Below are 11140 nucleotides of genomic sequence, written 5' to 3'. Positions count from 1 at the left end.
AATGGGAGGGGAAGGTGGCTCTGGCTGGCCTAAGTGTGAGTACAGCTGCTGTTTCTAACATTTCTGGCTGAAGTTCTCCCTTTCCCCTGTACTACCCGACCTCCTGATCCCCGCGCCTCCTACCATGTAACTGGGAGAGTGTCGGTCTAGGAGCGGTATGTTTCTTGGGGGGCGCTGTAGCTCCATGCAGTGTAGTGACGGCTTGTGTGGGAATGGCTCGGCATTGCACGCTGCGCTGGGGCTAGTATGTTAGAAGAAACGCGACTACTGGGCGATGCATGTGGTATTCTGACGCCTGGGGTATTTTAAGAACAAGTAATAGTGAGGAGAGCTCACTCCAGCTGCGTGAGATACTGACTCTGCAGGTCTCTATGCTGGCACTCACCCTAGAGAGGGCGATAACGGTTTCCCAAGCAAGACGCAAACACGTGAAACAATAGACTGAGCTCTGTATTCCAGTAACGACTCTGGGCCTGGAAATACCCCCGCCGGTAACAATGCCCAGCGTGGCTCCGGGCTAGCAAGCTAGGGCTGCAGCGCAGCGCCGGTGGATACACCGGCCGAGATGGGTTTCCGTATCTCGATGGGGTAGAGTAGAGCTCGGGGAAGAGCAGGTTCTTCGAGTCGCGGGGCTCTTGCCTTCCTTACAGGCGGTGCTGGTATTCCGGGCAAACCGCGCTTCACCGCCAGCGTTTACACGTGTCATGCCCCATCCAGCGCGCTGAGTCACAGCTCGGCAGGGCCCCTGGCTGGGTGCGGCGTGAGGCGCTGCGGGGAAGGGTGAGCCGCTCTCCTTTAGGGCCGCTCGCTAGAAATCCCCAGGTGCAGCGTCTGCGGCCACAAGCCCTGGGGCTCGGAGGAAAAAGCAGGTCAAGTCTCTGCCCCACTCTCTCCACCGATTGGCCTGGGCCAGTCCTGGCGCGTCCCCCCGGCCCCGGTTCCTGGGCGCGGACTGCTTGGCCAGTGCATGGGAACGGGCCAGCGAGGGGCCCTGGCGGGCAGCGTTAACTGGGAGCGGAGCGCAATGGGCTGCCCACCCCTGGACTACCCCGCCAGCCTGGGGCGGAGGTTCCTCACGCCGGGGTCTCTGCTGGAGAAGCCGAGGGGGGCTGGAGAGTTCAGGGTCGGGGGTGCGGCTGGCAAGGGGCGCCTCGGGGCCCGGGCGTGCAGACCCCTTCCCTCGGCTGCTTCCAAGCGGCCCTGTAGCCCCGCGGTGCGCCCGGGCCCGGCAGCGTCTGGTGCCGCCTGTTTGCCGGCTCTGCTCCCTGCGCTCCGCTCCAGATGCCTCGCCCCAGGGACGCCAGGGCAGGTGCCCTGTGCCCTCCACCCCGTGCCCCTTGGAGCCCTGGTCAGGGTCAGAAACAGGAGACGGGGTAGCCCCCGTTGGCAGCTCCCTCTGCAGTGCCCTCCTGCTTGTGTGACAGCTGGGGGCAGCCTCTGCTCTGAGCTCCCTCTGCGGCCAACTTCCCTTCCATCGCTCCAGCGGGGGCCTTGGCAGGCTGCGGCGAGGCCCTTCCCCGCTCAGTGCATCTGTGCACGGGAAGGGCAGGGCTCCAGCCCCGGAGGCCAGAGTGTGAGCCCCTGCGCCCCTAAGGATTCAGCTTGCTGCCTGTGGGCCGCCCCTGAAGCATTGGGGGGGGGGAAGCCGGACCTTGTGTGTATGGATGAGATCGGGGACGCCCCCCCAGGGCAGAAGATGCGCTTGGCGTCGGTATCAGGGACTAAGCCCTGTCTGGTCCCTACTCGGCCTTTTCTCTAGCCCGTGCTATGTCCTTAACTGAGCACGGGGTGGGGTGTTCGCTTCCCCGCCGCGTCCTCTGCAGCCGAGCTTTGTTGCACTAGCCGGAAAGGGCCCGGCGATGACCTAGGAGCGTGGCCAAGGGGCTGGGGTCACTCGCACACTCAACCCGGACTGGACTAGCGATCCCTGGTTCCTGCAGCTGCTGTCAGGGGCTGAGGAGATCAGCAGCCTGGCCATGCTGAATAGCTAGGGGAGCCCACGCCGCCTTCTTCCCCCGAGGGCGGTGCGAGGGACTGCTGCCCCCAGGTCAGGGGCAGGCTTTCACCAGGGCTGCTCGGGCTCGGGGCCAGGAGACTGCTCCGGGGGAGTTATAGACCCCACAGGCCAAGCGGTGAGCCAGCTCTGGGGAGTGACTCTCTGCGGCGGAGGAAACTAGGCGGGATTTGTGCCTCTCTTCACAGCAGAGCACTTGGGGGCAGATCTAACCTGCCTGGAACGTGTCGGCCTTTGCACGGGGGTAGATCTTGTTCTCGCCACGTTGTGCAGGTGGTTTTCCTCCTTCACCCGCAGAGGTAGGAGCGACGTGAGTTCTAGTCCTGGCTCAGCCCTCTGGGTTCCAGTGGGCCCTTGAAGTTCAGCGGACTCCCTGTCACCCCCACCGCACCTCTTCCAGTGACCCGCCCTCAGCCAGTCCCCTCTTAAGCACAATAGGGAGAGGCTGGGACTGTGCACCTGTGGGATTTGACTTCTTCCTTGTTTTTATTTTGCTTATGTTCCCGAAGAACTTGGAATAAAATCCCAGAGCACCAGGGTTTTGCTGACCCCCCCCTCACCCCGGCCATTTAGTTTATACTAGATTCCCTTTAGCAGGTGCAAGATGGAAATGCAAAGCCTGCTTTGAGTTCTCACGGTGCCTGAGAAAATACAGATTTTCTACCTATCCGGTGCTACAACATGTCTTGGGATTGCGTTTTCTTCAGGCAGGCGAAGGGCACTCGTGAGGTCTATAAGCTCTCCCACTGAGGATTAAAGACACAATCCAGATCCTCTGCGACGGTTAGATTGGTCAGAAACTGTTCTGTAATATTTCTGGGTTTTTTTTTAATGTCATGTACTGTTTTGTTACCAGCAAACTGACAACAATCGATTTTTGTGGACAATATTTGATCTTAAATTACATTTTAACAGCAAGCAGCAGTCATATTTTGTTTTATACTTCCTACTCCGTATACCCCCTTAAATCACCCAACTCTCTGCCATTTCTAGTTAATTAAAAACGACACATTTTAATAAACATACCTGGCAATATTCTCTGCTCTGTATTTGAGATACGAACTAGAGGCCCTCCCATAAATGTGCTTCACCTATAAGCTACCTCTAGACTGGTTTAAACCTTATAGACTCCAAGATTTCGATTATCTGAGAACTTGGAAAAGTTGTGTCAGATAGGTTGAAATAATTGTTTCCAATATCCGGTCTCCTACACTAAAACTGAACGAATTAAGCAGATACAAATGTAAAACTTGCATTAAAGAGAAATTATGTCCATTTTCAGCTTAAAATTCATTTGTAAGATATTTTCAGGGGTCTCTCTCTCCTGTGTCCATCTGAGAATCAAGTTCTTCCTACTTCTAGTACTGGGATTAAAGAAAAAACGAAATTCACAACTGCAAAATACGTGCACGTTAATTTGTATCTATATATCTATATCCACACACAATATTTTGTTAGTGTCATTAACTTGGTAAAAACATCCCCCAACCTCAGTCCAATGAACATTCCTTCAGTCAAACCCTATGGCAACAAATAAAATCATCCCGATGATACAAGAGCAGCAGCATTTAATTTATGTCTTAATTCATGGGGAGGGGAAAAATATAATTCATTGACAAGCTGTCTGCGGTTTAAACCAAAAGCAGCATAAACAGCAGACAAACCCAGAATCGAAACCTGTGTTTTCAGTAACAATATTATTATTATTATGACAAGAAGTTTTAATGCAACAAGCGCGAACCATCTCAAAGAGGGGATTTTAACACTATAGATTTGACAAATAAGATTGGAATGAAACAGTTCTATAAATTGCATCTCTACTCCTGGTCATACATACATTTCAGCTCCAAAATGGGCCACTAAGTGTCGCTGTTGTCCACAGCAGCTCTGACAGTTCCACTCAAAACAAAATCGGTTTCATTAGGCTTTAGCGTCAAATGCAACCCTAGCTCACACTCTTTAAAAAAAATACAAAAATTATCGTCAAATTATCCAGATTTTTACTTCTATTTGCAATACACGCATTTAACAAACTCTGTAATATTTCTTCACGTTTTATTTTTGATGAGGGCTTGATGTTTTAATTTTGCAATAGCGTCGGACTCTCATAGGAGACCGATTTAAAGTATAAAAGGGAAACCAATGAATTTTGTGTCATAAAAATTCTAGCAGTGATAACGTCTCCTATATTTGACACGTGTTTGTGTAGGTAATATAGATATAAATATTGTCCATAATGTCTCAGACCCTGTATATATACATCTCTAGTGGACGTTGTGTAGGATTCAAACACAAAGATGCCGTGTGTAATGTTTGTCACGTTTAGTTCTATAGCTATAGACTGATGTAATAATTTTATACAAGAAGTGCAGCGTTAACTTGATAGATTAAATAAAAAAGACGTTTTTCTTCTTCAGCACCTTTAGCACAATCCCAAAGTGTGTCAAATTTTCAGCCCTACAGTTAAAGAAAACAACTTTTTATCGTTGGCTGGTTTCTTTTATTTTCTTTTTAATAGTGTGGTCTTTGTTTTGATATTCCGGGAAATTGAAATTTACATATTTTTTTCTGATATTTTTACATGGGGGGATCGATGTATTATTCTCCCCCCCCCCAATTTTGTTCGTTAATGGAAACTATCGTGTGTTGAAAGAAAGGGAGACAGATTTATTTGTTCATTGCAAAATCCCTCTGAACATTGCAAAACGTGAGCCATTCTTTATGGCGGAGTTTGTCCTTTAAAAATAACGCATTCCTTATACAATACCAACGCTCACGATTTTGGATTAAAATATTGTCTTTATTTTACATCCGAGCACATAACAGTATCATTGAATGTTTTTTTAAATAAACTGTCTCGAGCACAACTCAGTTCGAAAATCAAAACAGGGCTTTTTTGTAGTGTAAAAATTAAAGCCATTCTAATGCCAACCCTTCCAGAACATCACACTCAGTGTTACACCGGGAACGGAAAAAAAACCCACCCACAACGGTTTATTCCCCAACTGAAATGCCCCTTTGAAATCTAAATATATTTTTTAAGGAAGGGGGGATTCATCGGGTCTGTGCCTCTCCACAACAGCTGCCGATTGAAGCCAGAACCCCCCAGTGCTATCAACAACCGTCCAAGCTCTTCCATTCCCCCCCTCTTTTTGGAAGAAGTAAACAAGCATGTTACCTTAACATGATCGCAATAAACAGGCCAGACAATGGGGACACGGGGACTTTGCTTAACCTCGCATGTCCTTCTTCATTGAGATAGACCGGACCCGCATTGTTAGCATCCTGCTTCAGAGGGAAAAGAACAAAATCTAAAGGTCAGGGGTCAAGGACTTTCCCATTCTTCTCTCGTTTATTTCTCTGCCCTTTTCACTCAGGGGATCATAAAGAGGTCGCCTGGTGGCACAGAAGGGCTCCCGTGGATTCCTTTACTTGAAATGAGGGTGTCTGTGAGCAAATACATCCGATCTCTAGCTGGATCCGAAGCTAGAGACCCAGAGATCGATAGAGCCACACACAGCTTGCACCTTTCTCTATATAATAGCATATTAACATTATGCATTTTCTCTGTGTATACATGTGCTCCAATATCATCCTGCCTACTGCACGTCAAAGGGCAACTTATCATGCCATGGAGCCTTTTTATTTCAAAACAAAGGGAGAAGACTGAATAAGGCCCCGGCACTATTATAAATGGTGGGCCAGGTTTGAATTTCAACTTGCCTCCTTCTAATAGACTAGTAAGATTAAGCAAAAATATCCAGGTGTATTTAATGGGTTATCGATAGAAAAACGAATCTGTCTAGAAGAGAATTGCCTGTAAAATAGTAGGGGGAAGAGACATTTTAAAATGTACTTTTTCTGGGGCTGATGGCACCGCCTAATGTGAATCTTTTTGGTGGTTTATTCGGTTATTTTATCTATTCCGCAGGCGGCCAGGTAGTATCCAAAATACCATTTTTGGAATATTGTACGGATCCCTTAAATTTCGACTGTAAGATATGAACACACCGAGCAAATCCTTTATTAAATAAGCTCAAGATGGGCATGTGCAAAATGGATGGACTGGTGGGTAATATAGTTACACGCTGCAAGGCTAAATATATGAACCGCGGGCATGCAGATTCACGTGTGTGTAACTAGATAGATGTAGGGAGAGAATCTGGCACTATAATGTGTGTGTCACACACGCGGGAAAGAGAGACGTGTTGGAGAAAGATTCTCGGCACAGCCTAAACTCGGACCGGGCGCTAGAAATGTCGGTATCCTCCCCAACTATCCTCTGCTCGCCAGGGTTAGGAAATGCTACTGCAGCGAGCGCATCGGGGGAAAGGCTGCGCGCCCAGTGCCGGCTGCTGCTTCGCAAAAGGAAATAAACGCCAGGCAAAGAGAGGCTTGCCAGGGCAGGCTTTCCACTTTCTGCAGGGGAAAGTGCCCAGGGAATCGGAGCTCAGGGAGGGAACGCTGCTGCGCCCAGGAAAGTCAGAACGTAGCGAGCAGGTGTCCGAGTGCCCGGCCTGGAGCTCCCGGCCAGCTCCAGGGGATGCGGGGCCGAGCAGTGTCCTGGGCGGTGCCTCTTACCGGGGGGCCGAGAAACCGAAAAATGCAGCATCGGACAACCGGGGATGGGACCCGAGGGACTCCCCGTTTGTCCCCCAGCTGCCCGGGCATTTGTGGCTCCGCTACTAGCAGAGAGAGTGTGGATCCCTTAGCCCCCGCAATCCGCCGAGCTCCCGTCGCAGCGCTGGGCAGAGTCCTCAGCCCGGACTGGTCCATCGCTTAGCAGGGCTGATGGCCGGGCAGGCTCCCCCCCACGCCCTGGCTGAAGGGACGCCAGGTTGTTTGGAAACAAACCCTGGAGGAGTCAATTCCGCCTGGCGATCGGTCTTTCTAGGTTCTGCAAATGCTGCTTGTCCGGGTACGTCCGCGTCCCCTTTCCCTTTCCATCTCCCGCGAACCGGCACCGGTTCCCAGCCGACTCCAGAGCCACAGGCCGGCCTGCCTGTAACAGAGTGGGATTTACAGGTAGTCCCCTGGATCTCACCATAGAGCGCCCATAGAATTCAGCTCGGATACAAGTTTTCGCCCTTTCCCCCCTGCCCTGCCTTTCCAACCACTAGGCTCGGGGAAAGTTTCCTAGGCGAGAGAGAGCCCGCACGCCAGGCCCCCGGCTGCCAGTGTCTCTCTCCTGTGTGCAGCTCGGCGTGCGGTTCGTCCCCATCTTCCTCTCTTTCCAAGAGCAAACTTTAACCCAGGTGGGCATCGCAGCCATTCGCTTCTCCACCCTTTTAAAAATAATTTCACACGCGCCCCCCCCCGCCTGTCTCTCTCCCCATCACACGAGAAGCCAAGGGGAAGAGTTTACAGAATTTCTTTTCTTTCTCTCTCTCTCTTTTTTTTTCCAGGGGCAGAGGCATAGGAGAGCTGGAACTGCCAACGCGTTTTATAGGTGACGTATGGGCCTACGTGGGGAGCCTGTGCCCAAGTGCCACATCTTATAGGCTTTTTCTCCTGAAATGACATCTCCCTGCAGTTCTCACCCCCCCTTTCCGTCTGAAAAAGCAGCCCCCTTTTTCTGCTCAGGAGATAAGCCCCAGAGCTCCAGAAGTGCAGAGAGAGAGCGAGGGGAGGAAGCTCAGACTAGATGTGTGTGTGTGGGGGGGAGACCCTCCCTTTTGGGGCTCAGGGCTAGCCGAGGAAGCCAGGCGGCGAGGCGAGAGGCTGGGCATCAGGTGGACCCCCCCAAGGTAAGACACCTCTCACATTTGGATGCGTTTCTTAAAGCGTAGGCGGCAGCTATTAATGTCCTCGGCTAATGCCCTGCAAACTCGGTGCCTTCTGTGGCCCCGGTTGAAAGGCTCTTTAATTGGGTTTGATTAAAGGGGAAAGAGGGAGGGAAAATGCCCAACAGCCCAACTGGGTCCTCCGCGTCCTGAAATTAAATACCGCAGCCCCCTTGAACGCCTCCTTCGGCTGCAGGTCCCGGGTTTTGGGTGGGTTTGTTTGCCAGCTTAAAAAAAAAACCACCCAGAAGCGCGTGCGTGTGTTTAAAGTCTTTTAAGGCTGCTGATTGTCTTTCCCCTGGTGATGGAGTTCGGGTTATCCCCGATCTCCCTTTACAAAAGGCGTTCACACTCTGGAGACACCCTTGTCCATGTTTGTTTTGGTCCGGGATCTGTTTCTCTTGGCTCACTGTAAACCGATGCTCTGCAGGCGCGTGCATATATAATCTATGTTACATATGCCCTGGGTAGTAACTGTTCATTCCCTCCAGAAAGGACTGGGATACGCAGCAAATAAGCCCTGCTCCCCAGCCTCGCACTAATTTCGGTGTGTGCCTGCCTAAATGCATTCAAGCTCGGCTTGGCAATCGGCTCTCTCAATAGAGTCCCAGTGTGACCTGAACAAAGAATTTGAAAGTAGTTAAATTGCAGGACACGTCCGCTGCCTGGGTGCTTAAATTTTTTTTTTTAAAAGGAGAAAAGGAAAGGAGAGAGACTTTTCTTTGGGCTGGTGAGAAAATGCTCAGGGTAAAAGTTGGTTTGGCGTCTTCATTTCAGCGGCAATGGAGCAGAGCTAATTCAATAGGAAACGGGGGGATTTTTTAATGAAAAGACCGCCAGGGTTACAACAAAGTTAAGCTCTTGTGAATTAATTATTAGGGCAAATAAACTTTGAAGGGGGGGGGCTTTAGCGTGAAAGGGTGCGACTTATTGTTATTTTAATGTTTAATGACAATGCAATGCGATTTCGACCTAGACTGAGCAAAGGGATTTCTGGCAATTCCAGGGAAGATGGATGGATAAATAATCTAATAACTGATTTAGAATCAAATACTGTAAAATCCAGAGAGCTTTGATTTCTGTTCGCCATGTCATCTGCCTGATTTCTTATGGCAACTTTCAGCTGCAAAAATCTAAAGGCATTCCGGGTGAGGAGTTGTTTTGTTGTAGATTGCCTGTTTATTTAATATGATATCAAACAAAATAATACAGGGTATGGTATATCCACTGGGTTTAAAATAATTGTTTCAAGGCTAGGAAAGAGACAGGAGGCAACACAAATAGGGAATGGGCAACTGGCTGGAAAGATTTTTAAATACAAATCAAAGCAAGCTGTAATGCAGGAAATCTAGGGAAAGGGAGCAAGATAATGCAGAGGGAAAGGTTGTTTAAGGATAGTGGGTTTTTTAAAAGAAGGTTGCATGACAAAATGAAAGGAGGAAGAGAATGACAGAAAGAGAAATAGGAGAGAAGGAAGAGAAGGAAAGGAAAAGAGGAAAGGAGAAATGGAAATGAAGAGGGAAACAGCGAAGGAGAAATTAAAGCGCCTTTTTATATCACCCAAGAATAAAAAGCCAGTGGAAGCCTGGACACTTCGAATTATACGTGTCTGCCATTGGATGGCAGGGAAGCGGACTGCAATGGGTTAACTCGATTGCTCATGAACTTGGCCTGTCTGTCCGTCTGGATTTTGATGGATGGGTAGACCCCGCTGACAAGTTCAGCCGGCGGGACCTCCCCTGCTGCTCCAGCGGACTGGAAAGCCAGGACAGCGTCTCAGAGCCGCAGCCCCGCGCCCTGACACCCAGCATCCGCTCTTGCTCTCTGCATGCTGCAGAATGGGAAAGCGGCGCCCCCTGCCCCCACCCCCCAAAAAGTTCCCCACTCCTGCGCTTTAAGCAACCCTGAAAGTCCCGCCGATCCGCCTGCTGTTGGGGAAGGTTGGGAGTAGAAGAGCCTCGTGCCAAGAGTACTGTGCGTAGGGCCGTTGTTGAGTTTCCATCCTAGCCGGAAAGCTTTGTACTTTGTTAATCTGAGTTAATTTTCAGCATTTGGACAGCGGCTAGGAAAACGAACCAGGGGAGCCGCAACATTTCCAGAGAAGAAATGACATTGACCCAGGGAAATGATCTTGTGTTGTCACAATGGAGTGGAATTAGTAGCAATATTCTGAAGAGGGGAAATAACAAAACACCCCCATCTGCTGGAGGGGGCCGGGGCGAAGCGGCGATCTGGTTGACTGGGAAAGGCGATGTTGCAGTTGGGGTGATTAGAATGTCTTGCTCCCAAACGCCGAGAGAGGAGCATTGTTTTCTCACTGCCTATGGCAGGGGTGTGAAGTAGAGAGGGAGGCGGGTGTCTTGCTGTCTCTCCCATCTCCCTCTCGGTATTTTCGGTGTGATGTGGCTGAGGATATCACTGTGAACATGCCGAGATGCACATGTACAATGGGATGTAAATACCCTCCAGAAATGCAAACCCTAGACAATAAGCTATTCAGAGAGGCATTTAGGACCCCAGCTTGGCCATGAGATAGGCTGAAATCCAGGAGAAATGCCATCGGGATCCAACATCCCAGTTAGCTCGGGTGGGTTTGGGGCTGGCATGCACTCCCCCAACCCCACGCCTCCCACTCCCCATCCCGAGAAAACGAGAGCGAAGCATTTACCTTCCCAGAAATCAAATCTCTGCCTTTCAGTTTAGCGGCTAACCAGGGAGGTTTGAGGGGTTCGCTGGAGAGCTGGACTGTTAAAAGGCTTCCCGAGCAGCCTATCAGATTAAGAATTGCCAGGGTTTAATTGGGACGCCTTCGGAGTCTTAATTAAAGGGTAAGATCAGGGGGCTGCGCTTCCCGTTTGGTGGAGACTGCAGGCGCCCCCACACACACACCGCCTGTCTCCCCCCTCCCGCTCCCCTCCTCCCCTCTGCCATGGTTGGAGTGAGTAAAATGCTGCTGGGCTGACGTCACTGCGGGCTCAGCCTGCCAGCAGAGGAGGCTCCTGGAGAGGAACCAGAGCCTGGAGCTAAGAGAAGCGGGGAAGACACAAGGAGCCCAGCCAGGCTCCTGGCCCGCGCATCGCCGCCGGAGAGGTCCGGGGTAGAGGGCCGAGCCCCGGCAGGAGGAGCCGCTAGAGGGGATCGTCGCCTGCCTGGCTGGGGATTGCCACCGCCACCGCCTCGCTCGCCTTCCCAGAGATCGCCGCCGCCTGCTTCCTTCCTTCCCTCCCCTTCCCTTCGTCCACGCCTGGCCGCGGAGTGTAAGTGCGCGCTCGCCCCTGGCCGCTGCCTCTCCGCCTCCCCGGCGCGGCTGGCGTGGGGTCGCCCCTCGGAGGAGGAAGGGGGA

The 11140-nt window shown here is 51.0% G+C and overlaps 1 long non-coding RNA gene across 1 annotated transcript; it reads right to left on the bottom strand.

Moving 5' to 3' along the window:
• Positions 1-4793: 4793 nt before the first annotated feature.
• LOC117884551 lies at positions 4794-10581 on the bottom strand. The gene is made up of 2 exons (XR_004647584.1): positions 10466-10581; positions 4794-7016 (listed from the first exon to the last, which is right to left on the bottom strand). It is a non-coding gene; the product is annotated as an uncharacterized LOC117884551 (long non-coding RNA).
• Between the last annotated feature and the right edge of the window lie 559 nt (positions 10582-11140).

Source organism: Trachemys scripta, chromosome 10 (assembly GCF_013100865.1).
Source record: "Trachemys scripta elegans isolate TJP31775 chromosome 10, CAS_Tse_1.0, whole genome shotgun sequence".
In the NCBI taxonomy this organism is placed as follows: domain Eukaryota; kingdom Metazoa; phylum Chordata; order Testudines; family Emydidae; genus Trachemys; species Trachemys scripta.
This window is presented reverse-complemented; position numbering and strand designations above follow the sequence as displayed.